A 27,635-nucleotide genomic window follows, 5' to 3' on the forward strand; every position below is an offset into this window, starting at 1 on the left:
GGAACGTGGCCGCCGATTTGCCTAGCATCCAAGAAAAGAGAATTTTTTATGGCAGCTCTCCAACCCTGCGCAACACACAAGTGAATGTAAACAACTAGCAGATAGTGATCCCTTTCAAGGCCGATGTCAGCACCAATGTCAAAGCTACTGTGTGTATGGTGTCGATCAGTTGAAACCCAACTGATTTTACGGCAGGTTCAGTGCCCGTACAATGTACCACCAATGACGAGGCAGTGGAGGTTGCAGAAATCCACGAACCTCCCACCATTGCCGTTGTGGCCGTCAAGACCGTTTTTCCCCATCACATGTCCGAGCAAGGTGTTGTCAGACCTCCGCTTAGCATTCAAATCACCCATCACGATCGCAATTTCGCCTTATGGAGCTTCCTCTGAACTGCGAGTAATTCCCCGTAAAAAGCCCCCTATTCCACTATATCGAAAATGTTCTTTGGTGTATAGCAGTGCACAACTGTGATGCTCCTTAACCTGGACCGGAATTTTGGAGTCAGAAGCCTATTGAAGATCGGCTCCAAGGTCAATAGAGCGCGCGGTAGCCGTTAGAAACAACGCAACATCGGATTCACATCTGCTACCTCTTCACTTTCCAGAGTACAAAAGCACATTGCCATACGTGTGCCAAGTGGGAGAAGAGTCCCTCCATCTTCCATCGCTTAGGACCAGAATGTCCAGCTTATAACATTGGAAAGCGAGCATTCTGAGGATCTCGCTACCGTTGTTGAGGAGCGTGCGCACATTCCAGAAACCAATCACAGTCCATTTTCGATAGCCAAAGATAGTAGCCGTGAAATCAATCCATATTCGAGGTGTTGTTAGCGCAGGTTGCTAGCCTACAAATTTCTATCCCTTTTAGTCGCTTCTTACGACAAGCAGGGAAGACTTTAAGTGTATTCTTAAGCCCCAACTCGCAGGACACAAGAAATTGATGCAGATTATATGAACATTTACCTTCCTCACAGATATTTGTCGACGCAGTTTAGTAATATGGTGATATCCGTCTCCGGAGCTTGCAATAAGACATCTAAAGTCCAGCAGGAAGTTCGGAAGTGAAAGAAAAAAAATAATTTAGACCTCCTTTTTAGGTCTAACAATTCCGACCTTGAACACATCTATCTTTGCGAACGATGGGAGTGAACTCTTCGCCAGCATACCAGTCCATATTTTGGCCAAGTGGATATTTACGTCTGAATGATGTAGCCCGCGTCACTTTCTTGGACATCACGCGTGTTTTCAATCCGATGTCATTCCCCTAGCCTCTATCCTGAGGCGAATGTTGAGTGATTTTCATAATAATCTCTTCTTTATGCTACGCTCGCAATTTTCCCTGAGATTTACTGTATGCTATCTTTGCATCCATAATCGAGCTTTGTATCTTTCGGTGTCTGTTTTTCCTATTCTTAATAAAACAGTAAAGTCAGGCTACTTGACTACTCAGCACGCGGGGCGCATTGAACTGCGTTTGGTACCCATTTTCAAGGCTCTTGACAATCACAACCCCACTTAGACCACCCATAAAACAATACCCTACGCAATATGGACAAAGGGTAAGAACAATTTAATCTCAGATAGATTGCTTGTACCACCCAACCATAACAAAATTTTAAATAAAGTGAAAATCTTGATAGTGGCTATCATTATTCTTCCAGCAACCATACAGACTAGACATCAATCTTCTCCCATCTTGCATTCATCGCTCTCAGCCCCGAACTCTCGCACACTGCACACTGTCGTTCATGGCAACCGTTCCGATTCAGATTCCTCCAAACAATCTATTCCGTATTCAATAGATGCAAGATGATGTGAGCAAAATGCAGATATTTTGCATCTTGAGGAGAGAAAAAAAGCATACAACGATTCTTGTGAAAGCAAGCATACACTCATATGTGAAAAGCTCTTGAATCTTATTGACATCCGAGTGCACTCATCAGTTCGAACAGCGGATTCTCCTTCATCCCCCGTTCAGTGCATTCACTTTTTATCTGACATTTTGAACGATGCATCTATCGTTTAGTCCTCGTTTGAGTGGGGGATGAGAAGCATCAGTTTGATGGAAGAGACAAGACATTAAGCTGATCAATGACTGTTCTAGAATGATACGACACATTTGACCTCTGACACAATTAACAACTTGAACAAATCTTATCAATCATTTGTCGATGCTGCTAACTCTGTGAAGCATCGGTGAAGAGATTGCAGTCACATATAATGAATGAAGAATGATGATCAAAGCGTCTGGTGTGGATGAAAGAGGATCTTAGATGAGAGTTTGATAGGAACTGGAACTGGAAGTGGAAGAAGATGCTACGCAGATTCATTGTTTATTGCGTTTAGCATTTGATTTTTTTGAGCTATTGTAAGCATCAAATCTGACAAACAAGAGAGCGAAACAGATGGATCAAGAATTGGACAAAGCCAAAGAAAGTAGAAGGGGATCAGATTTTCTTCACTTAACACTCATTTAAGATTTGACTTTGTAGATAACTTCCTATATGTATCTTCCAGTGAAATTCCGGAAGCAGATGCTGGTTTCTCAACAACAGCTACTTTTGTAGCATATATAAAACCCCGGCCTTGAGCTGTGTCTTATCATAGCAGTCTCTATTTTGGGGGTATATTTTGGTTACCAATATTCTACTTATAATCTAAACAGCTCATAGTCGTGCCTCATCCTTGGAAAACATCCAGATTTATACAGTGGGGGAAGAGTTGGTTTAACTTGTTACTTTCGTTCATTTACATTGCCTGGTTCCCGGCAGAATCTTGAATGCCTTCCAAAAAATCCTATTCAAAATGAATCCGACGATCTTTCATGGTCAGCAGCAGCAGTCAGCAGTTACGAACGCTACAAATTATAGAACGCCTTGAACAACCTCCTTTTCATCTTGCAGGATACATTCGTCAGATAAAGAAGATGCATTATTTCAACTTGTTGCAGGTGTAGCAGTTCACAGATCACATATTCTCACCAAATTTCGTGACGATAACTCCAGCCGTTTCGGAGTAAATCTCGTGTGACAAACCGACAGAGAGACGGACCTGCATAGGATGCCCAGATCTCTCATCAGGTACGTCCCCTAGCGCGGATAAGGAAATACCCGGTGGGAGGTGTGAGTGCAGGTCCTGCAGGTGAGAGAAAAACACTCATGCGTGGACAAAACTGGCTATGAAAAGGACACCCAGGACAAGAAACCAATATGGAGGGAGGAAGAAGGATAAAAGTTACGGTGCAGGGGCTTGGAACCCCAGTGCAGGCGGCTTCGGGGAGTAGGCAAGCAAACTCCCAGTCTTTGATATCCTTCGACTGCAGTGCCTCGGTGGTGGATGACTTGGCCATCTCCGTTGCATCTACTACTACAAGTAGTCTGGAGAAAAAATGTTTAAAAGGAGTACATCACTCCTGAGAACGTCTACTTCAAAGGCCCGGAAAGATGATTGATAAACTGGACACTCCTCATAGACCTGGTCAGGAGATATCGCAAGAACTAGTGATTGATCCTATTTAGGAGAAGCTTGGCGATTCTACGATCTCTCGCGAAGTCAAAGACGGAAAGAAGGGAATCAGGCAAACTCCCGGAAAGTAAAAAAATTTGAAAGTGCACATGGGGAAAACCAAATAGAAAAACAATGTCCGAATACGGACGAATCATCGTTCACTCTGCTCGGAGGACAAATAATGGAGTTGTCCGAATTCATAAAGGAAAAATGCAATAAGCACCATGCCATCAAAAGCATGGTCAGACCCATTCGTGCTCTGTGCACCAGTGTCAAGGACGATAAAAATGCCTCGAAAAAAGTAAACCTTGAAGGGCAACACAAGTGACGCCACCTCAAAATCCAAAGGGCGGCAAACTTGAAAAGAGGAGTAGAGATGCAACGAATGATCCTTTTGGATCCTCGCAGGACGCAAAATAGCAAAAAGACCTTTCATCGGAAAAAAGAAAGGCCAACAAAGTAACGAAAATCGTGAAAACAACGGCACCGGCTTCAATGACCCTAAAGAAGATAAAACTCCAAAAGGGAACCGGGGAAGCATGAACAAAAGTTGGCGAAAAGACGAACAAGACACACAAAATGAAATTGCGACCTGAATTGATCTCTAAAAAAGGAAAGCAGGAAGTACAAATCCAATCTGGAATTGATGGACCTTGGAGCAAACGTCAGTCGAATTAGACGTTTCCACAAAGGAGACTTGATGCTGAAGCTGAAGAAGTTTTCCGGTTAAAACGGCGACAAGGTGGAGAAGGTTTTAGGAGAAGAACCACAAGTACGGGCTAAAAAACAAGAGATTGTGATACAATGTAAAAACATTGATGAAGTCATTATCAAGGAGGATTTCCACGAGACCCAAGAAAAACAGTTTGGAGCGATAATTTTGACCTATTATAACGTTTTTAGTAAAAGTGCGACTTCCACCAAGCTTGGTAGAAATGTGGTATAGCCTACATTGCAGGAAAATTTCGTGATCCTAGGGAATTTTGCAGAAAATTACTAAACATTATAGCAATATACTATTATTATAGCAATATACTATTATTAACTTGAATAAATATCGATATGGAGGGCATTTCGGAATCTAGACACCATATAGTGGCAACCTCTTGATTTTTTCTTTCCGATTTTTCGGCTGTGTAGTTTCTGAGAATGGGTCCGTTAAAGAAATGATCTACTTCAACCGCCCCGCACTCCCCACCTTTCCAGCAATTGTCAAAACTAAGACCGGCTTCGGAAAGTACTATTCGAGACCTTTCATTTGATACTCCCCATGACTATACTTGATAAAAAAAAATTACACCCCCTTTTTCCATGTATGGATGTAGAATTATTTGACTCACTGTATGCATGAGCGTTCACAGTTCCCACCTTTCCACTTTGGTGTGAATCGCTACAACCGTCTCCCAGAAAAATGCGTGTGATGGACAGACAGACAGACAGATGTGGAGTATAAGCGAATGTTCAGGTAACATTCGCTGGCGTAGACGCAAGTGTACGATCCCCTATTGTCATCGCGGGAGACTTCAACGCATGGTCTACCGAGTGGGGAAGCAGGGTTTCTAACAACAGGGGTCTAATATTGTTGGAAGCTCTTTCTTCGCTGAACACTGTTTTTGCTAATATCGGAAGTACCTATACCTTCCGGAAAGGCAGGATAGGTTCAGTGATAGATATAACCTTCATAAGCAGATCTAAATGAAGCTGGTAGGAATACGGACACGAAGGCAGGAAGGAAGAGGACGTCTACGCAACCAGCAGCCTCAGTTCTGACCACTGCCGTGGGAGTTTCCTCCAAGGATAGCAAAATATCAGAGAGACAATTTACCATCCTCCGGGAATGCCTGTCGAAAAAATGCTGGAGCCTGGAATGAAACCAAGATTTAATAATCGATAACGCGATGGGCTTCTCCATTAGGAGTGCACTGATGCGGATGCCTTAAATTGCCTCCAGCAGGTAATTCTTTTGAGTTCTGGCATCCGGCCCAAGTTCACTATTGTGAACACTGAGCTGCGCAGGGCAGAACATGTCGGATGTTGGTTACCGGGCCCTCGAAGGAAAGCAGAGGACACCATCCACATGCTGGGTGAACAAAACCAGGGCATGGACTTTGGACACTGGATGGTAAAGTTCATGAATGCCAGGAGAGTTTCAGCTTGGTATTCAAACTGGAACAAAAAAGTCTGAATGTGTTCAGGAGAAGTCACCATACGGTGCTTTTATAGATACATTGAAATTCAATCATATCAGGAAACTGTAGAGCATCATCTCCATCTTGAGAGCGAAGAGTAATGATGGTCTTCGACTCACACAATATTGAGCAAACTGCAGCATCTTCGGTGCGATCTCTCACAATGGAGCTGCGCGCGGAGATTAGTGCATACATTGTTGAAGAGACTACAGAGTGAATCCTACCTGCTAGTAACTTCTCCTACACACTTTAAGGAACAGGAACTGACTTGATGCTAATTGGAGTGATCGAATCTATGCAAACCGGACATCGTAAACCAGACAAGGTGCTAAGTGGAAAACATACGAATGCTCTACGGGATGAGATGAGACTTTTCATGGATGAGGACATGGGAACTGCTGTACCTCCAAGTGGGGCTTTCTCAGAGAAATCAAACTCGAGGGTATCGAGTCTCTGGCGGTACGGCATGGGGGAAACCCCGTCACACCCCGTCGGCATACGCTTCTGGCTGTTTTTCATTACACATTGGACTAAGTTTACGTCGAAAAACATGAAGACTAGTCAAATTAAATCAAATTAACGGGTAGAATGCCAAAGCTTCCTCCTATCTGTTGGCAGTCAGACTGACAAAGGTGCAGGACTGCCCCTACATTTTTCTGGTGCAAGAGCCATGGAGTCGATTTAATAGAATAGAGAAAGGGGGCTAGGATCTTCTACGATGAAAGATCCATAAGACCGAGAGCTTGTGGTAGGAGGAGAGTTGATGGTTCTTGCAACCCCTTTAACACGCAAGTGCTGCAAGGGGAACTGGAACACTGCGAAAGCGGTTGTTACCTATGAAAAAATGAAAGATGCCATACTGTGCTTTGAACATTTCATAGCATCTATCCAGCAATGCTAAAGGAGGGTATGGAGCACTTAGAGCAACTTCTAAGAAATATTTTTCGAGGATCTCTTGCTCTGGGCTACGTGCCTTCCTCTTGAAGGTAGTCTTCATACCGAAGCCTGGGAAAGATGACTATTATCACCCAAAGAACTTCAGACAGATCAGCTTGACTTCATTCTTGATGAAAGGTTTGAAGAGACTGGTTGAGCGTCAAATTCGTGGGAGCGCGCTTGGGACACATCCACTTAATGAAAACTAACATGCTTACCAGCGTGGAAAGTCTTATGAGTCTGCTCTTCATTCTTTCGGTACAAAGATGGAGGATGCAAGGGTGATTGTGCGATGAGGGTGTTCGTGGACATTGAAGGGACTTTTGACTGTCCGCCTATCAAAAACTTTATGATGCAGCCAGAGCCGATGGTGTTGATGATGTTTTAATTAAGTGGATCCATGCTATGCTCGACTCACCACTATGTAAACTGAAAAATATGTCAATACACGCTCAAACTTATGCTGATGATGTGGCTGTGCTTGCTGTTGACCGCAATCTTGAACCAGTGTGTAGAAAAATACAACGTGCCGTTGATTTGATAGATAGTTGGTACTTCTGGTCTCTCAGGTAATGCCAATAAAACCACAATGGTATTATTTAAAAAAGGGGAAAACTGGATGGACATTGCTTCACAGAGATGAGGGGTACAACCCTTTAACTCTCGGAAGAAGTGAAATATCTGGGAGTCACTCTAGATAAAAAGCTTCTCTGGAACAAACATGTAGGAGTAAAGTTGAAACGAGCTCACAGCTTATGGGACGGACCATTACCTCGACATAGGAACTTAAGCCTCATACGTTGCTATCATTCGGCTGATGTTCGCTTATGCATCCGTAGGGTTGGGGGGATAAGGTGAGACAAAAGGGTTTTCACCGCAAACTAGCCGCACTGCAAAGAACGTGTGTCTGGGTACCACCGGTGCTATGAGCACGACATCCGGCGCAGCTCTAAATTTATTACTCAATTTGCAGCCCCTGGATATATTTATTCAAAGGCCTGCAGCTCATAGACTAATTTGATTAAATCTATGAGTAAACAACGGATGTACGGGGCACAGATCATTGGAAGAGTTACTTGGAGTACTGAATGCAGTTCTTACACTACCTTCCGATTCCTGTGTCCCCATACATTTGTTTGGCTGATGATATGAAGTTACTCTAAAGCATAGAAAGACCTAAGAAGTCTCAGAGGAGCGCGTGGCGGGACATACGGAAGTCTTTTACATCGATGACTCAAAAACAGAGGGTTCTGGAACCGGAGTCTACCTCCCGAATAAAAACGAGAAGCGGGCTTTTCTTTTGGGACAATATGCAACGGTTTTTCAAGCCGAAGTTTATGCGATCCTAAGGCCAGCAAACTGAATAATTGACGAGCGGCTGAAGGGCAGGCACATCGCAATTTGCAATGATAGCCAGGCTGCAGTGAGGACGTTGAGTAGTCCTTTGATTAGTTCGAAAATCGTTCAGGAATACAGAGACCGTTTGAATTCTGTCTTTAGGTTCAATACGGTGGAACTACTGTGGATACGTGGTCACTGTGGCTTAGAGGGAAATGAAATCTCAGATGCTTTAGCGAAAGAAGGGTCAATCTCCCACATGTCAGGATCGGAACCAAGTAATTGGAGTACCAGTTGAATTGGTTAAGACTGTTTTCAAAAATTGGGAATAAGCTTCCCACAATGACAGGTAGCAGAGCCTAAATGCTGCTAGACACACTGAACTTTATACCGCATAATGCAAAGTTTATCCTGCCGAAAAGCAGGAGTAGTATTGTAGGCATTCTAACAGGCCATAATTCACTGACTGGACAGAATAGGAATAGGCTCAGAATAGGAATTCTTCAAGATGATTCGTGTTCCTGCTTCAATGAGGAAGCGGAATCCACGGAGCATTTCTTATGTGAATGTCCCGCCTATAGACGTATCAGGCATCAGATCTTCGGTGCCGATGTTCTCCAGTTGCGACGGGTAGCATCACATCCACTAACGGAAATCCTCCGATACGTTAACGAATCCAGGATATTTCGTTAGATGGAGGTATCAAGCACAATGGGCCACCGCGATCTGGCTGCTCAGAAGCTATAGCTTCTCCTCCACCACACAGACGTGTTTTCCGAAAACCGATAGAAAGCAATAGTGCAGAAGATGATTGCAATAGTGCCACTACTCTGTCTATTGAGTAATAATTAAGAGAAATAAATTATCACTTGACCAGCAGGGTCAAGTAGCAGCAGGGTACGAAATATTTACATGACTTTGAGTTACAGGAATCTCGTAACTGTCTTGAAAGGCCAGTACATCTGAGTATCTGGAAAGCAGAGCGTTAAAAGAAAAATTGAAACTTAGATAATTGTGCAGTTCCGCCATAGGGATGGCAAGATAGATGGGTATCATGGGCTACCGTTTCTCCAAAATAGCATGGTTCTCATTTCAGTTATAATTGCTCTTCTATCCTATATATATATTGTTATCTGCCCCATTTCTGCTTTGTTCTTTAGGAATAAGCTTTACGAATTGGATTGGGATGGCTGCCATGCCCTTAAGGGAAAGAGTTTTCATTCAGCTTTACAGAAACTCTCATATTTAGTTTGGAAAAATCTCCACAACCATTACCCCAGACGGTCCAATAGTCAACCCTTTTTGTAGTATCCACAAATCTAATTTTACTATCCCCAACCTGGGAACTTTCTTACCATCCCAGTCACTTTCCTTTGATATTATCGAAAAAGTCTTTTCATCTCCTTTCACATGGCATCCACGACACGTCCACGAAAACTGCAAACATCCTCCTTGGCCCCAAAGATCTACAACATGTGCATGCATCCGCCTCTTTAAATATTGCCTTACGGGTTTGAATAATGCGCTGGTCATTCTCTGAAAGAAAGTGCCTGCAATGGTTTTTGCAGTCCTCCTTGCAATTGAGTGTAAGTTTACGGAATCCATGTCCGTGGTGGAGAATGGTAATGGCTCAATACGCTACAAACTAACAAGTCCAGCTCCAGATCTGTTGAACCGTTTAGCAAGCACACACAATATCTCTTGTTCGGCTGCTCCTCCATTGTATGTGGTAACTGGTCCAGACTCGGGGCTGCTGCTGTGATGTTGCTGCAACAATTCACATGCTTTATAAAAATTTATGACTGGGATTTGTCTATCCAATATAAATCCGATTTAACCATTGAAGCGGAAAAATATCGTTTCGTGGACAGAAAGATAAATATTGGCCACTCAATGTCAGCAGTTCCGCAGCAGCACGTTCGCCTTAACAAAGACTGCGACGAAGTGGCTAATGCTGGAAAAGCTCTTGCGGCCAACGATAGACGATGGCCTAGTTGGCTTAGCGATAAGGAGAACCTAATGCAGGAGGAGCAGGAAGATGTACATCTTCTAGTCAATGCGGAATGGGAAAGAATGAATCGGACAAAAGGATTAAATGATAATCCTGGCCTCTAAGCTATCACATCCTAGTGATGAAATTTAGAAAGAGAATTTGTTAGTTTCAGTGAAATTCGATTAGAAAGTAATGATGAAACGTGTCACATGGCTTTCGAGGGTCCAAGATACAAATTGAATGGAAAGATTTCGGACGTATCCGCAGGGGAGGAAGCTATTAGAAACCTATTGAAGCCTGAAAAGGTGAAAGCGACAATCCAGTTAAACAATTCTTGAAGAACAAAACTCACTAAAGAGAAGAATCTGATTTCCGGGAAGAAAGGACATTCTCTGTTTGCCTTGAAACCAATGCTTAGAAGCAGAGCTAAGACGATACATAATTGAAACCTTAAACCCAAGGAGAAAATTGGGAAAATGGCCCCAATTTGTCCTCTTGTCCGATGGCTCGATGCCTTCACAATCGAATAGTGTTCATTTTAGTAAGTCGGATAATCTCATCATTCCGGAAACGTGCCAACACATAAAATCAATGAAATGATTAGAAACTGATACCTTCCAAACAAGAGCCTGCTGTGCCTTGGACACCTGAACGTTAACAGTTACACTTGATTAAACCTAATTTATTCCATTTAGACGTTACTTTTGAGACTATTATTCCTACATCAGATTCTATTTAACGCATCGTGTGAGCGGAGACAAATGGCCTTAAAAAACCTGAGCTCACCTGCTACGAAGTGTTAGCGTAATCGGCCAACATCTGAAACTACCATAATCCGACAGCTGCCGTGGTCCATGAGATCTGAAAAGAACAGACAAAAAAATCTTTCGTTAACATAAGAGTAAATTTAAATAGAAACTTATTTACATGAGGTATCAAGTGAGATTTGGAACGCCAGTGACTGAAATGTGGGTGATACAATTCTGGAGGCAACAAAGCCACTCCAGGGAACAAGCGCTGGAGTGAAACCACGAGTAGACATTCAGACACTCAAAAGCGATGACGTCCTCCAAGTATTGAATGGAATAAAGGATAGAATGGCTCTTGTTCTGTAACACATTTACATAGCAAACTTTCCTGTATTTACCGACGCCACCAAAGTGAAAACATTATATGAAAATTTTGGTACGTTTCAAAAATGCTTGTTGAGCTCAGTGCGGTTCCGTGTTTCCGCATAGCGTCTGCCCAGCTCTTCTGAAGGATGAAAGGCGCAATTCATACAAGTTTTTTCGGCAAAAACCCTTCACTACGTATTCCGTAAATATGCACACAAAAAAAAACTTCTTTCATTTTCATTCCTAGCTTTTATTATCAACATTTATGTTACCATACCACATCACCCTTTTTTATTGTCCTGGCCTAAAACCCACAACTACACTTCACTCTTCCGCTTCATATAATATGTATGACTTCTGCTTTTGGGTTAGGTAATTGCCACCTCGTCTCACTTCCATACGTTTTTCAGGAAATGGTATTTTTTTTTTCTCCGAAAGTGCTATGTGAAGGAGGGATACGCTTGTCGGACTTTGAGATTTCAGAGTTGATGAGGGTAGTGTTAGGATCTTTGGGAGGCAGATGCAACTAAGGTGAAGTGTGGGCCGCCTCACTTTATGCCAAATGGAAAATTCACGAATTTGTAAAGGCGAACCTACATATGCGGAGAGGAATATATTCCTGTAACATTCATTCTTGGAACAGACATCTTGAATGGTATTAAAAACGAGCCTGATTTTCAACAGGCCGGAAATTTGCAAAAGGTTAAACTGCAAAAAGGATTTGAATACTTTTCGAATATTTACCATGCCGGCCACCTAAGATAAGGGAGAAATCTTAGTTGAAGTGTAGAACTTGGGAAATTTTAGAATCAAAGTTATAACAATAACAGATATGGAGCTGAAAAAAGGTGCTGACTGAATTTCGGTGATGATCAAAAATGGAGCCCTAACTACAAAATCTACAAAATCCAATCCCTACTCAAGTTAAACTTCCTAGAACTTACCACAAAAGGAAATTCACAATAACGGGAAAATGCCCAGAAAACTTATATCCAAAACGAAATGAAAAGAAAAAAACCGTTTAGGCAGCAAGAATCGGAACGATACCCAAAACCAGTGACATGGGGTAATTCTTTGTTATCTAGGATCCATTATGAAATATTTGAATGTAACTTTAGGCAAATTGGTTCCGACATAGTCAGCAAATATTCGGGAATTCATTTTGGAAAAATCGCATATTTTTTAGGGTAATAATGACCCCAAATAGCCGGCTCTCATTCACAGTACATGAGCCTAATTCAGTGAAAGTTAAAACCGACAATACTACGGGAAATAGGCTCAGACAGATATTTTCTGCACATCTAGAAAGTACAGAACTTCATAGCAGGAACCATTAAGATTGAACGTGTGTAAACGTATATACCCACGTGATAAAACTGCAAAGCTCAATAGAGAACTACCAGCTGGCTAGCCCGACTTCAACGATTTCGCAACCAAAATAACTGTTCGTATCAAGACTAGCGTACTCGACGAAATTCCGGCTTACATCAGAAACAAGGACAACTCAACGCAGTCACCTCTCTAACGTATAAACCTGGCTAAGAATAACTCTCCAGGCCGAGTGACAGCTCCCTTCAAAATGATATATCCCCCCGATTACAATGCTATCGTCCAATCTCCTTTTTGGCCACAAGGGGTCTTCGTCAAATCTTATCAGAGGACCAAGCCTTGAAAAAATTTCACAACTTTTAACTGTTTTACCAAAATGTAAGGGATCTAAGGACGAAGCTGTCGGGTTTCAAACTGTCTGCCTTAGCACTCCATTAAGACAGAGACTGCACTGCACTCGGCAAAGCAACCACCAGTCGTGCCCTAATAGCAATTAAGTCCCCTCTCCGTGGAGAAATCATCTTTTCATCCTCCTCCTCCACGTGCAATTCGGTCACCGTATGAGTCTATCCCGCAAACGTATGGCCTTTTATCATATCCTATGTATATTTTCCCTGCATTTCAGTCCCCGTTCTCTGCACGAGAATTTCTTCGACAGATTATCAGAAGTCGTAATCGTTTTGTTCCCCTCATTTCCTTTCATGCTCTGTAGCGACTTTAATCTTCCTATGCTCTCCTGGCCTATTTCCTTCCTTTCCTTTATCCACTTTCATATATACCTGGGTCGCCCTCCAATTAAGCCTTTCTAGAAACCACTTAGATGGCACTCTTGATTTTGTCCTCTCTAACCCTCCTGTGTAAAGTCTTTCCCAATCCTTTCATGCCCCCTCTTATGTTGCCCTTGACGCTCATCATCCTGCTCACATGTTTAATGCTCAAATATCAGACGATTCCACTCCCCTCTCGTGCAAAAGCCTATCTGAACTCAGCCCTGACGACAATCAACTGGGTCCACACCTCTCTCCATTAACGTCCGATCAAGGGCTCAACCCCTTCAATACCACTTTATCTGACCTTCTTCTCTGTTACGTCCTCCTCTCTTCTAAGTTCTTGCCTTCTTACTCCGCCTGGTTCATCACTGAAGTCCATAAAAAACTTCGTCAAAAGCACACTGCGAAGAAGAAGTTCCTGTCCTCTAGAACCTATGCTGACTTAGTTTGTTTCAAAACGGCATTCCTCGGTCAAATCCTTAATACGTAAGCCTAGGAGGGAATATCTGAATATAAGTTGAAGATTCGCTGAAGCGCAAAAACATCAAACCTTCCTGGTTTCACATTCACAACTCCCACTGTCTCCACTGTCCTGCCCAGCTATCTCCTCCATCCATTAAATTTTCTGGCTCCTCAGGTAACTCCCCCCAACTATCTTGTGATTTACTCTTTCGCCACTTTTCCTCAGTCTACATTCCCTCTCCTTCATCCACTTCTATTCCGCTACTGGATGTAGCCTGCGCCGCATTGCCTACCATTCTCCTCCTTACCCTCTCCTTGTCGAGTGATGCCAATGTCGACCCTAACTACAACGGTCTTCCAAATATCTTTTTTTTTTGTTTTACACAAAACCTTATTAAAATCGGTTTACTGTCTATCTATCACACCCTTTTTTCTCGGAAACGGTTCCTGCGATTGACACCAAATTCGGTGGAAAGGTGGGAACTGTAAACGTTCACACATGCATAGTTCTACGTCGAATTTTACATCCAAAAGGAGAGTGTAAATTTTTTTTTCATCAAATATAGTCATGTGGAGTACAAAATGAAGGGTCTCCGTAGTGGTGCTTCCCGAAGCCACTCTTAATTTTGACTTCGAAAGTGATCATTCCTTTAACGGACGCATTCTCAGAAATTACTCAACCGCAAGGTCTGAAAAATAAAGAGGCTGTCACTATATGGTGCCTAGGCTCCGAAATACCCTCAATACCGATATCTGTTCAAATAAAGTTAACGATAGTATATTACCATAATTTTTAGTAATTTGCTGCAAAACCCCCTTAAGTTTACCCCAGTGCAACAATGCAGCAATGTAGGCTATAACATAGAACATTATTCTACCAAGTTTGGTGTATATCGCACTATTACTAACAAAGTTATAATAGATCAAATATCACCTGAAAGTGGATATTCTCACATAATATATGCACACATTACGTGCCACGTACTGTATTTATAAAAGAAATACACAAACCCTTTCGCACCTGAAGTGTCCAGCTTCCGGTCTCCCGACAGATTTTTACTTAAAACTGGCCAGTCCATCTCCCTTCCCCTATCCCATATTTTCAACATAAGCCTCGAAGAGAATGATTTTCCTTTACTGTGGAAAGGGGCTCATATCATCCCCATTCACAAAAGTGACGACTGTACTCTTGCCGAGAATTACCGCCCCATTTTGCTCCTCTCCTCCTGTTTCAAAATCGTGGGGAGACATGTCAACGACTGGTTGTCCGCCCACTTTGGCCACCACATAATGAAAGAGCGAGAACTGGAACTTTGTTAAGAATGGCTGATAGATTTTCACCAAACTTCCCAGTATTATACACTGTATTATTTTTTAGACTCGTACCCTTCTGGCATGAACTTAAATGAGGGGGAGGGGTTATCGATAAATTTTGAAAACGGGATAATATATTAGCAGGTCTCTGATAGATTCTATACTTTATAATCCTTTAATTTTGTAAACTAGCTTCTGCAGCTATAAACTTATATTAAAAACTAGTTTGGAAAAGTACGCACTTTCGTTTCGTATCCCACTCGACCATATTTTTAAAAGAAACACCCCTTAAGCTCAATACAAGATCCTAACATTCGCCGCATGCAAAAGAATCTGATTTCCGACAGAATGGGCATATTAGAGCGATGGGTTGAGTACTTTGATGAGCTCCTGAACAACCAGAACATCGGCGAGTTGGAGGTCCCGCCCACTGAAGACGACGGACAAATACTGCCACCACCAAGTTTAGGAGAAACAGTCCGTGCAATTCATCGGCTAAAGAATCATAAGTCGCCAGGAGCCGATGGAATTACAGCCGAATTGGTTAAATATGGAGGCGACCAGTTACACCAAGTGTTTCATCAACTTGTGCTCAAGGTATGGGACAGCGAATCAATGCCTGACGATTGGCAACGAAGCATTATCTGTCTCATACATAAAAAGGGAGATATCACACAGTTCAGCAATTATAGAGGTATCACGTTGCTGAGTACCATCTATAAGGTATTCTCCACTATCTTGGCCGGATAGCGCCATACGCCCAGAACATCATTGGCCCATACCAAAGAGGCCTCACTCCAGGCAAATCAGCAACAGATCAGATTTTCTCTGTGCGACAAGCGATGGAAAAACTATTGGAATATGGACACCAGTTGCACCATCTATTCATCGACTTTAAAGCCGCCTATGATAGCATAGCCAGGGTAAAACTGTACACGGCCATGAGAGAATTCGGTATCCCGACGAAATTAATAAGACTGACTAGGCTGACCCTGACCAATGTGCGAGCCCAGATAAAAGCAGCAGGATCACTCCCAAGACCGTCGAATGGTCAACAAATAATCTACGACAAGGGGATGCCCTATCATGCGTCCTCTTTAACCTGGCCCTCGAGAAAGTGATCCATGATGCTGAGGTAAATGCAAGAGGTACGATCCTCTTCAAGTCCACCCAACTACTGGCCTATGCTGACGATATCGACATCATCGGAAGAACCACCCGAGACGTACAAACTGCCTTCATCCAGATCGAGCAGGCGGTGATTGGCGCGAGATCTTGGGCTGCACATCAATGAAGGCAAGACAAAATATATGGTGGCAACGTCAGCACCGAAGACGAATCAACCAACAACATCAAATCGCACTGGTCAAACACGAAGAAGAATAAGGATAGGAGAATACAACTTTGAGACCGTTGACAATTTCTCCTATCTAATGTCGAAAATCACAACCGATAACAGCTACGATGATGAAATTCGCGCACGGTTGTTGTCAGCCAACAGAGCCTATTTCAGCTTACAAAGACTGCTCCGCTCGAAACGTCTCACCATAGGGTCAAAGCTCTTACTGTACAAGACTATGATCTTGCCAGTCCTCATGTATTCCTCGCAAACTTGGGTTTTTAGCAAGAAAAATTGCGAACTCTTGGCCGCGTTCGAGAGAAGAATCCTCCGAAGAATCTTTGGCCCCCTACATGAGGATGTACTATTCCGTAGCGTACATAACGACGAAATCTGTGAGCTACGATACCACGATCGTCTGGTCGTGGATAAAATCCGGCTCAATAGGTTACGATGGGCGGGTCACTTAATCCGTATGGATGAGGATGATCTAGCCTGGAAAGTCTATAAGGGCAATATCTATGGTAGAAAAAGAAGGCGAGGCAGATCCTGCCTAAGATGGAGCGATGGCGTAGGTCAGGACGCCAGACAGCTTTTAGGGATATCGAATTCGTGGACTTCGGCGCAAAACCGGGATGTCTGGAGTTCCTTATTAAGGCAGGCCTAGACCGGATACCGGTTGTTGCGCCGTTGATGATGATGAATTAAGAAACCAAACACCGAAGTGTTATGGCCGCAGAAACATATTGGTGCTGACACTAAATGGACTTTAGGCATTTCCACGGACGGATGGATTAGACATCCAATCACGATTGCAAATCCCTCAGCCACCAGTCAGATTTGAACCGCGACCTTCCGCTACGTCAGCCCGGCGCTCTAACCACTTGAGCCATCCGGACACAATTTCGAGGATTGACAAGCGGAAAGTGCTGACAGGCGTTATTAGTAACAACTTTTTTTTTGAAATTTTCTCCAAGAAATTCAGCGCTAGTGATATTGTGATTTCAGAAAATCTACAGGAATCGTTCTAATTTAATTTAGACGAGAAATTTTCATAAATAACCTCAGCTTAAGCTGGTACAAACAGGAAGAAAAGATGGAACTTGTTGAAATTTTCGCCATAGAGACGGCGTTCTTTGTGAGTTCGGATTTTGAAAAAAAAACTAAAATAGAAAAAGGACTTCGATTTTAAATGTGCTCGTAACGGTTAAATCGGAGGTCCGGAAATTTAATCCTTCCCAATAATGTGCACTGATAAATTAAAAACGAAATGAGGAAGAGCCTTTCACCCAAGCAATCAGAGTGGAAAATTAACTGGGTTTAGTGGGGTGTGGTCTCTGAATTTCTAGAGAAGAAGGCACCATTTTTTGGTGAAGTTCACTGGATTTTCACTCGGATTAAGCCATGAATAGACCAGGGTCTTGAGGCCTCCAGGTGGTGGAGTAGTGTATGCGGAGGCGTCCCGTATAGTTCATTGCCACACGACCTCGAAAATTTTCGGTGACATTCTAGACACTCTACCGATAGCCGCATCAACCATTTCATACATATTATTATCCACGTAGGCAGGGCTGACTAAGCCAACCAGACATCCCGTTGCTTCTAGAGAACTGCATGTCAATCTTTTGCACATATGACGTTGTAGACGACCTAATCAGTATATCCTTCGTTATCCTGTTCTCCATTGACCAACCCTCAAGGAAGGAGTAACATCCGCTAGTAACCTACCCATTGGCGGCAACATCAATGTAACGTTATTTTTGTGATGTTATATTCTCAGTTGCAGCACCCAAGTCCGGACATTTACAGCTGCAAGCGTCCGGTTGAACCGTTATTTTTTTTGCTCTATTTCTAGTTTTAGCTTATCCCCGTTTGTGTTGGTTTTCAAGTATCGATGAGGACCCATGCATTGATTTAAGGACACGTCAAGTTTTAGAAAACGACACGTAGGAGGCTGATGTATTCAATGGGCCCGCCTCCAGTGCCCAACATTCCCGAGCCTGGTTAGCAAAGAGACGTGCTAGCTTGTGTCAAAGAAACACTTCTGCGCGGACCTACACAGTCAATTTCGCCAATTTTTTAAGTTGTAAGGATATCTCTTTGCTCTAGGTCGACTCCAGCCACTCAGGATGATCTTTGATCATCGTCATCCAACCTATTTAGTCAATACTGGTTGAAAGGCTGTGTCTGCAGTTCACTTTGTGTCTCTTGGTACCACTGTCAGCTATAATAGTTATTAAGAAATTCTGCGGGCAAATACAAGCCTTCCTCATAAGAAGCCCCGCCTATACGTCAAACCGTTCTTTTCCTGCAAACTTTTGGTTGGAACATCGTATAGCCCGTGGTTTTCACCCAATGATCCCCTGTTCCACCAGTTGAAAGGAAATTTGGCTGGAAAGTCATAAAATAAGAAGGGTGAACAGAGCTAATAAAAGTTGTGGTAGAACCAACGACATCACTGACAAATCAAAGCATCTTTTGCATTTCTCACTGATATTTTCAATTATTGAATTCACATCGATTCTAGCCTGTGTATCTACTAAGATATCTCGTCAGTAAAACTATGGATACTCTTCCCTTCTTTTCTTGTACAAAACTTGAGACCGTTTTTACCATATTATGACAATATAGATCATCAGAAAGGGTTGCATTTTTTGCTCTTTATTAGCTTCATACAACCACCAAAAAAATACAATCCAAAGCATCCCACAATTTTCCACTTTTTCATCATAATTTCCCATGAAGGAAAATTACATAATATTATGAGCATATAACCCACTAAATCAAAAAGCTTTCATAATCCCAACATGGTCCCCAGGGCGATGTTTTTTCATCCACATATAAAGTCAGTTTTCTCTGGCCACTTATGACGTTTGCGCTAGAATTTTTGCACTCGACGACAACGTTGTCTATCGAAGAATTCACAAAGGATATGGAAATTTTCAGAAGGACAGGACAACAGCAGACACAAAGCAGCTAACGGATGGACGAAAAACGGTGCAAGAAAAAATCTGTCACCAGTTTAAAAGCACATAAAATGGGGATTTAAAGGGTTTTTTTTTCGAAAGTTCGTTTCAAGCTAGGGTAAGCTCAGGCAGTGGATAGGGATGAGACGGAGTGGATACATATTGTGACCTTGCTGGAATTCGGTTTTTTCTGAGGTTTAATATGCAGTCCGTTTTGTGGTCCTAGCGTTTTGTCGAACTCAATGGAAACTTTCTAACAATTCCCATTCGTTTGGTTAGTACTTTTATGCAGATAATAGTTGTCTGTGGACATAAGGATACGAACAGACTGTCAAAGGGGTCGCATGGGAATATATCGACCTCGACGCAAGATAGAGACCGAAATTGAAAGTTCGCCTGACCGAGAGACACAGTATTTTTTTTCCTGGAAACCCACTTTCACTAATCCATTAACCTCTTGTTCCTTGCAATTATTCCGGACCCTCTCCTCCAAAAATCACTTTAATTAAAATGAGGAATTTGATCGTTGTCGCCATGGCGATAATTGCTTACATTATATTAAGGAAAGATCTTCTCAAATTTTCCAAAAAGGATATACCGGTTGTCGACTCCTTTTATATCCTGGCAACTTTTAGATTATGTTCCAAATTGAAATTTTCTCATTACGCCCGAGATTGCTTTCAGTATCCATAGAAATTTAAAGTATATTTGTACAGCGGAAATTAAGATTGATTGTTACAGGTTAAGGGTGGAGCCTGAATTGATATTATCCTGGAGTGATTCGGTAGAATTTATGTGTGTACGACGTATCAGTCGAACATAAACATTATTGGAAAAGTTTTCCCATTAAAATGAAAAGTTCGAAAAGGAAACGGGGATAAAAATAAATTACGTACAAGTGCCGGTAAATTGTTTATTTTCAATCTATCTGAGAGGCTACTAATGAGCAATATCTGAATGAATTTTTTATTCAATGAGGTTTCATTTCAACGACTGGTCCCAGGCTCCTCACCACTCCACGTTTAGTCGCTAGTGAAGCACTCGTAATTGATGGTACCACGAATATAATACGAATGCACGTCTAGTGCGTGTTCAGCAACAACTAATCCCTGTCTACACCAGTAAACCATTAATTTTACCTGTTGGACTCGTTTCGGAATTAAATATAGTTTCCCTTGGAATATTTCCCCGGGTATAAAACAAATTCAGAAATTCAAATTCCTGATCTCATCTAGTCCTATAAATTACGACCAGATGTGTACGGAAGAAAAACAAAATGTAGTGAGCTCCGGGTTCCTGTTCAGCTCCTTTTGTTTCTCGTTTCCTTTTACGGTTCGTTTAGTTTCCCAGGGTCGTGTGTATGTGCAGGATATTTTGGCACAATCCTTCTTGATTGCATCACTTGTACGCCACGAACTCAAGGAGTTTTAAGTAATTGCTAATTGTCATGCAAAGGTAATTACAATTTTTATACTTGAGTTAGTTACGGTTTTGAATATGCATGCCTGAAGGGGGGTTACCAGGATTTGGGATGAGTTCAAGTGGGGGTAGTATGTCGTGCCATACATTGAGGTGTAACTGGTGTAGTAAAAACATGATAGAGCTTTATCGGAGGTGTAGCGCTCAGTTTGAAAAACATAAATAGGGATGGAAGCCAGGAATCATGCAATCCCTTTTCAACGAGATTTTATTTTCCCTGCACTGGTATTTATTGAAGTAGAGCACGTGTTGCCACTTCACTGAAGGCCTGTTTCTAGCAATTTTGATGTAAGTGAAATAATGTTTCCATTAATCCCCTTTGACAATAATCTAGATAGGAAAAGTCCTTCGGTGTACAATAATGGCTTAAATTTATCAGAAGATTAAGTCATTTCTACTTTCAAGTCGAGTATGGCCAACTTTAAGACGCCTCCATGCTTTCCTATTCATTAATTATCAAAGTGAATTGTTCTAACAACGGTGGCTAATTCCATTGTCCCAATCGTTAGCAGAGTAAACGATTCTGGCACGCAACCTAGACAAAACATCGGAACAAATGCGAAAAACTAACAAAGAAATTGAATGTTTACCATGAAATTCGACAATTTTCTGAAACATTTGATTTGTCCAATTAATGGCTCAATTGATTTGTACTTTACTCTGAGAATTGAAATAACAGAAAGCACGTTGGCATAAGAAATTTAGATTTCTGGCCGGGAGATAAAATCGGATTCATCCGATACGAAATCAGAATTTTTGTACCGATTGTTAGGCAATTTTCTGCTTGAAGACCATGATTACGGATTTGACTCCTGCTTTACTTTCGCATATACCAGACCGAAGGACTTTACCTCGTTGTAATACAATCCAAAATCTCCGGGGGAAGGAGGGGATAAACTAGAAACCCCAGTGAGATCCACACTGGACGCACCAGACTCTTCTGTCAGCGGTAATGCACGCAAGGAGCCTAAGACCAACACATCTGTTGTGGCCAACGCTTTATTGTGCTCCGCACCAGAGCTTACATCCACGCGTCCCGCGGGGATTACGACCGATTTGCCGGCATGTGATCAAATCAGCAAGAGAGATCTCAATGAAGCTGGTCCCTCCCATAGAAATACGGACACGAAGGCGGGAAGGAAGAGGGTATATAAACAAGCTGTGTGAGATTCCTCCAAGGATGGCAAAATGTCAGAGGGATAATTTACCATCCTCCCGGAATGCCTGTGGAAAAAAATGCTGGAGCCTGGAACGAAGGCACGATTTGCCAATCAAAGTTCTCAAGATGGGCTTCTCCATTTGGAGTGCACTGACGAGGCTACCTTAAAGTGCCTCCAGCAAAAAGTGCCAAGTTCTCTATTGTGAACACTGAGCTACGTAGGACAGAATATGTTGGATGTTGGTTACCGGGCCCTCGAAGGAAGGCAGAGGACATCATGCTGGACACATATTGGATGAACAGAACCCGGGCATGAACTTCGGACACTGAAGGGTAAGGTTCATGAATGTCAGAAAGGACAAATCTATAAACGTGGAGGGTTTCAACTTGGTGTTCGAACTGGATCAAAAGAGTCTGAATGTGCTCAGGGGAAATCACCATATGATGCTCCACTTTTTCCTATAATAAATAGACGGAAATTCAGTCATATCAGGAAACTGTAGAGCATCATCCCCATTTTAAGAGCAAAGAACAATGAGGGTCTTCGACACACACAATATAGAGCAAATTGCAGCATCTTCAGTGCGCTCTCTTACAATGGAGTTGTGCCTAGAGAATAGTACATACAGTGGCGGAACCTCCGTATGGGAGTTCGCATTGGTGAAGGGACTACAGAGTGAATCCAACCTGCTAGTAACTTCTCCTACACCTTCCAAGCAACAGGCGAAAGAAAGGAAAGCCAGAGATGTGAACGGAACTGACTTGATGCCAGTTCGTGTGATCGAATCTATGCAAACAGGACACCGCAAACCGGCCAAGGTGCTAAGTGGAAAACGGACGAATGCTCTGCGAGATGAGATGAGACTTTTCATGGGTGAGGACATAGGAACTGCGGTACGTTCAAGTGGGGCTTTTCTCAGAGAAATCAAACACCAGGGGATCGAGTCTCTGGCGGTACGGTGTGGGGAAAACCACGTCATACGCGGACTGCGGCATACGCTACTAACCTTAACACATTAGACTAAGTTTATGTCGAAAAACATAAAGATTGTTCAAATCAACCTGCATCATGCCAAAGCCTCCTCCTATCTGTTGGCAGCAAGGCGGACAAAGCTGCAAGACTGCCCCAACATTTTTCTGGTGCAAGAGCCATGGGTTCGATTTAACAGAATCTGTGGCATTGGACCAGTAAACGGGGCTGTGAACTTCTACGGCGAAAGATCCATAATACCGAGAGCTTGTATCCTGATGTCAAGACGGTTAGAGGCAACCATGCTGAGACAGTTCTGTTCCCAGCACTTAGTAACGGTCATCGTACAATATCAGATAAATGGCGAGAGCAAAAACATCAAAGTTGCCTCCGCTCATTTACCCTATGATTCTTTGTATCCTCCACCGACACAAGAGCTTAGGGATCTAGTGACGTATGCAGAATCAAGTATTCGCGAGCCCTTAATATATTGCGATGCGAATGCTCAACATCAACATATCTGTATAGGGATAAATCGGGAAAAGACAATTCGGAGGACACTTTGGCCAGAAAATCTAGCTAGATCCTGAAAGAAATCGCGGAGGAGGAAAAGGCATGATCAAGCAGTGTAGTCGACCTACCGCCCATTGACGACTAAATGCTAGAAAATTGTTATCTGGATTTTCTAAGGCTCAAGGTGAACAGTGAATCACAGAAAAGTGCGATGCCGGAAGTATGCGCTAGAAGAAGCTTTTGACTTTCTCAGTGATTGAGAACCGCCAAAATTAAAATCTTGCCGTAAAGTTTATCGGGTATCTCCAAAACGCGGTCATTTTTATAATGTATGTTCCACGGAACTCACTGCCCACTCCGCTGCACGTTGCCAATGGAAGAGTAACGAGTTCTGGAAGACTTCTGTGGTCCACGCCATAACCCAAAGCTCTCCCTGCGTGCGGGACGTCATTGAGAGATTCGTCAAAGCAACGTAAACAACGACGTGCTGACAGATTTTTTGGAGGATCAAGGGGCTGGTACACTGTCGTAAATTCAGTTACGAAGCTAATAACGAGCCGTCCATGCATTGGTAGGCACACATGCGTGACAAACCTTCTAGGTATTCACAGCGGAAACTGCGAAGCTGCGAAAAGAGTGTCATATGCTCCGCTGTTCTATATAGCATTCATAAAACTAGGAGCAGGTATGTATAATAATAAGGCACATATCAGTTAAAAGGAGATCCAAGCGCGACGAAAAGCTCGCTACTGGCAGAGGCTAATCAATAAGGTGGCTATGGATCCTCGCGGTCTTTGTTGTAAACTGGTACTTTGAATCGAGACTCTTCAGAAATCTTGTTTACTTGATGACGAACAGATGGACCATGTCGTACAGGAATTATTCTTTGCATATTCCGTTCGGGTTGATGTCAACAGCTTGAAAGACCATAAGGATTGCCCAGTTTTCATCATGAAAGAGCTGAAAGACAAGTCCCTTTTGTGAAAAATAAGAGCGCGGCATGACACGTTGGGATCCCGATAAAGGTGCGCAAAATAGTGCTTCCCCCCGAAAAGGCCTACTGCTCGGTGCACTCAAAATTTACCTCAGTTCCCGGGCTCCTTGATACAGACGGTAAGGTGCAGACTGTCGTCAACCTCGGCAACTATTACTCCTTGTACTGATTGATGCTTTCAATTCCGTAGTGTGGGCGGACAGGATCTGGCGCTATTAAGGGATTATCTGAGAAACCGCTCCCGGGGGATATCACAGCGAGTAACAAAGGGGTCCACTTTGAGACCAGATCTTTAGAACGTTTCCTACGATAGCCTGCCTAGTTGTTTTTGCAGATAACGCTGTGTCACTTACTGCCAGACACAAAGACGCTTACTAATGAGCGACATACAGTTCCTTGGTCTCTACGGTATGGGGGTATGTATGGATTCTATTAGCAAGGAGAAAGATCGCAACCGACTTGCGCAAGTATAAGGACCGGAAACTTTCGGGTGCCATCGGCCTACTATACCGTCTCACAGCCGGCTGTGATGGCGATCGCAGGTATGACCTTCGTGGAATCCCTAGACAAGGAAACAGAAACAGCAATAAACACAAAGGAAGTAGTTGCCCGTGAGGAACAGCGGCTTGCGATGAATAAGTGGCAACTCTTTTTGGAAAGCGAGTCGAATGGTACGAGCACAAGTACGAGTGATACCCGACTTATCAGGAATTTTGGCCAATAGCTGAACCAAAAAATATTGTAAGATATAATATTTTCTTAACCCGCTATTAAGCAAGCATAGAAGTTTTCAGTGTTATCTCAATAAAATCAGCAAAGAATCTGAGTGTAATTTTACGCGAAATTTCCAGCGATTAAATTATTTGAAATAATTAAAACTTACTTTTTTCTTTCCGCTGGTGTTATTTATTGGTCTTGCAAATACCGATATTTCGGGAACCACTTGTTCCCTGCATCAGCGCTAACAAGTCAGAGATGGTTTTAATTATTTCAAATTTAGCAAAAAATGATCTCCTAATTGTGTGTTCTGCAAAAGCTTGGTGGACAACATAGGGGAGCTCTGTCAGGCCAAAAAGATGCTGTGGAGCGTTGACAAAGGGAGACGTGACCGAGGCACTGAAATTTCCACTCAAGCTAGAAGACCACAGAGCCTTTGAGTTGGGGTTTAAGAATACACTCAAACCCTTCAGTATTCTATGCAAACCTGCAAATCTCTAAATTGTACGGCTACCAAGCCATCAACACCTCGGATAAGGGCTCACCACACAGATACGACTTTTGGATGTGCACACGGTCTTCGGTCCTGAGAATGATACCTTTCTGCAACTTGAGCGAGAATTCTAACACTAGAAACTGAACATTCTAGACCTAAGCGAAGCTAGATGCGGAGGCTCTGGAAAAGTACTCCTCTTCCTCTTGCTACATTTGTGGTAATGTCCTCTTCTACTTTAGAAAGCCGAGTGGTAGCCGACGTAAATCCGATGGTCGGATATTTCTGACACCGCAAGGGGATGATCTGGGAGCCGATTCCTAACTGAATTCTGAATGCAAGATTCAAGGCCAGGCTAAGAAACATCGCGGAAAATCCTGATATAGTGGTGAAGGATGCTTCCTACGACCGATTACACGCAGGGGAAGCATCCTAAAGGCGACATTGTAATGGTGATGGGCGATCTATATGCCGGAGTGAGCTCTGACACCTTGCGCGTGACATGTGACAAGGAAACATAATCTTGGCGACTGTAATGATTATGAGGAGAGGATTGAGATTATGAGCTTCGGCACTATTCGAGCACAAAACCAGCTATAAGGTCAGTTAGATTTCAACTCACCGACATTGCACAAGCAATTGACCGCCTTGCAACAGTAGATTTATGAGCTATCTCCTGGATGTGCGTAACAAGAGTATCAGTGACATCTGTTGGTCGTTTACGTTCGCTTGGGTGTTGCGTCCACCACTTCTCCCAGGATTGAAGAGATGTGGCCCCAAGTTCAACATCGACTGCTTGTATGATCCGGGAGAGAGATCTGGCTGATCGGACGGCAGATGCCTTGCATAACCCGCCTGAGACTATTGATGATCCATTCGCCCGCCATCAAAAATGCTCTTTTCTCTGGTGATACGCAAGTCACCGGCCATATCCCGAAGGAACTTCACAAGATCTGATTGACTGTCTATTGACCGATAGCGTGACGCGTTCGTTGAATGTAGCTCGCCGCATTAACAGCGCTAGATCCACTTTCACTACCCTGTCTAAAAAAATCTGGAAATGCAGTTATCTCAACACCAAGATCAAGTTGAGACTCTTCTGTGCTAATAATCTTCCTGTATGAGAGTAGCACATGAAAAATAATTCTCACTATTACTCAATAGCTACAAGCTTTCGAGAACACTTGTTTGGGAAGTGGCATCCAAGTATACCTGGCTGATGCTATCTCGAACAACGAACTTTGTCAGCGCATAAACCAGTTAGCTGTGGACGATGTCACAGAAAGGCGGAACTGGCAGTGAATAGGTCACACATAAAGGAGGGCTGACAATTCTATTGCTGGTTACGACAGATAGTGGAACGCACTGTCCCAAAATCACAGGAAGTCCTGAAAAGTGTTCAAGCCCATTTGAGTGAACCGGGTGCGGTAAAGCGTAATATTGTTGACACTCTGTAACACACGCGCCCATCCCCTCCCGAGGGGTGAATAGCATATTTACCAATTTTTTTCTCCAGCATACTTTACCATTGATTTTGGATCGAAAAATTAGGGAACTCTACTGGAGCTTCAGATAAAGTGATTCTCCTCCAGTTTTGCAATAGAATTCTAGAAGCAGACGCCATCAGAATGTCCCCTTTATAATCTGTGGAGTTTTCTAGACTCACCATTCCATCTTTCAACCTACGATATCCTTATTCTGAAATTACCACATTATGCCAAGTCATGCACAGGCAAACTTCCCTTACAAAGCTATGCATGCTAATCATACTATCTGTTCAAGTTGTCTCCGCAGTAACCGCTGATGTACTAAAGTCTCAAGATGAAGTCTGAAGGTCACAGGGCATACACGCTATCCTTCACCTGAAACAAGACCATCTCCTTGAAAATTACAACTACATACAAGGAATCTTTCCGTCCTGGGCCGTTAACATATGCTTCCACTTTTAATTACCCTCTCATTCATTTAACATTAATTAAGACGAAACTTTCACCACTTTCCGTACACCGCCGCGCTACCGTTATGTGAACATACTATTTGAGAAAACATT

General features: G+C 42.9%; 1 long non-coding RNA gene across 3 annotated transcripts in view; it reads right to left on the reverse strand.

Annotated features, from left to right (window-relative positions):
- LOC119648239 overlaps nucleotides 1-27,635 on the reverse strand; it is a 372,324-nt gene that overhangs the window by 147,863 nt on the left and 196,826 nt on the right. For all 3 annotated transcript variants that reach the window (XR_005249035.1, XR_005249033.1, XR_005249034.1), the window contains one exon: nucleotides 10,752-10,826. This is a non-coding gene — a long non-coding RNA (uncharacterized LOC119648239). The remainder of the gene's footprint in view (nucleotides 1-10,751; nucleotides 10,827-27,635) is intronic.

Source organism: Hermetia illucens, chromosome 2, assembly GCF_905115235.1.
Source record: "Hermetia illucens chromosome 2, iHerIll2.2.curated.20191125, whole genome shotgun sequence".
Lineage (NCBI taxonomy): Eukaryota > Metazoa > Arthropoda > Insecta > Diptera > Stratiomyidae > Hermetia > Hermetia illucens.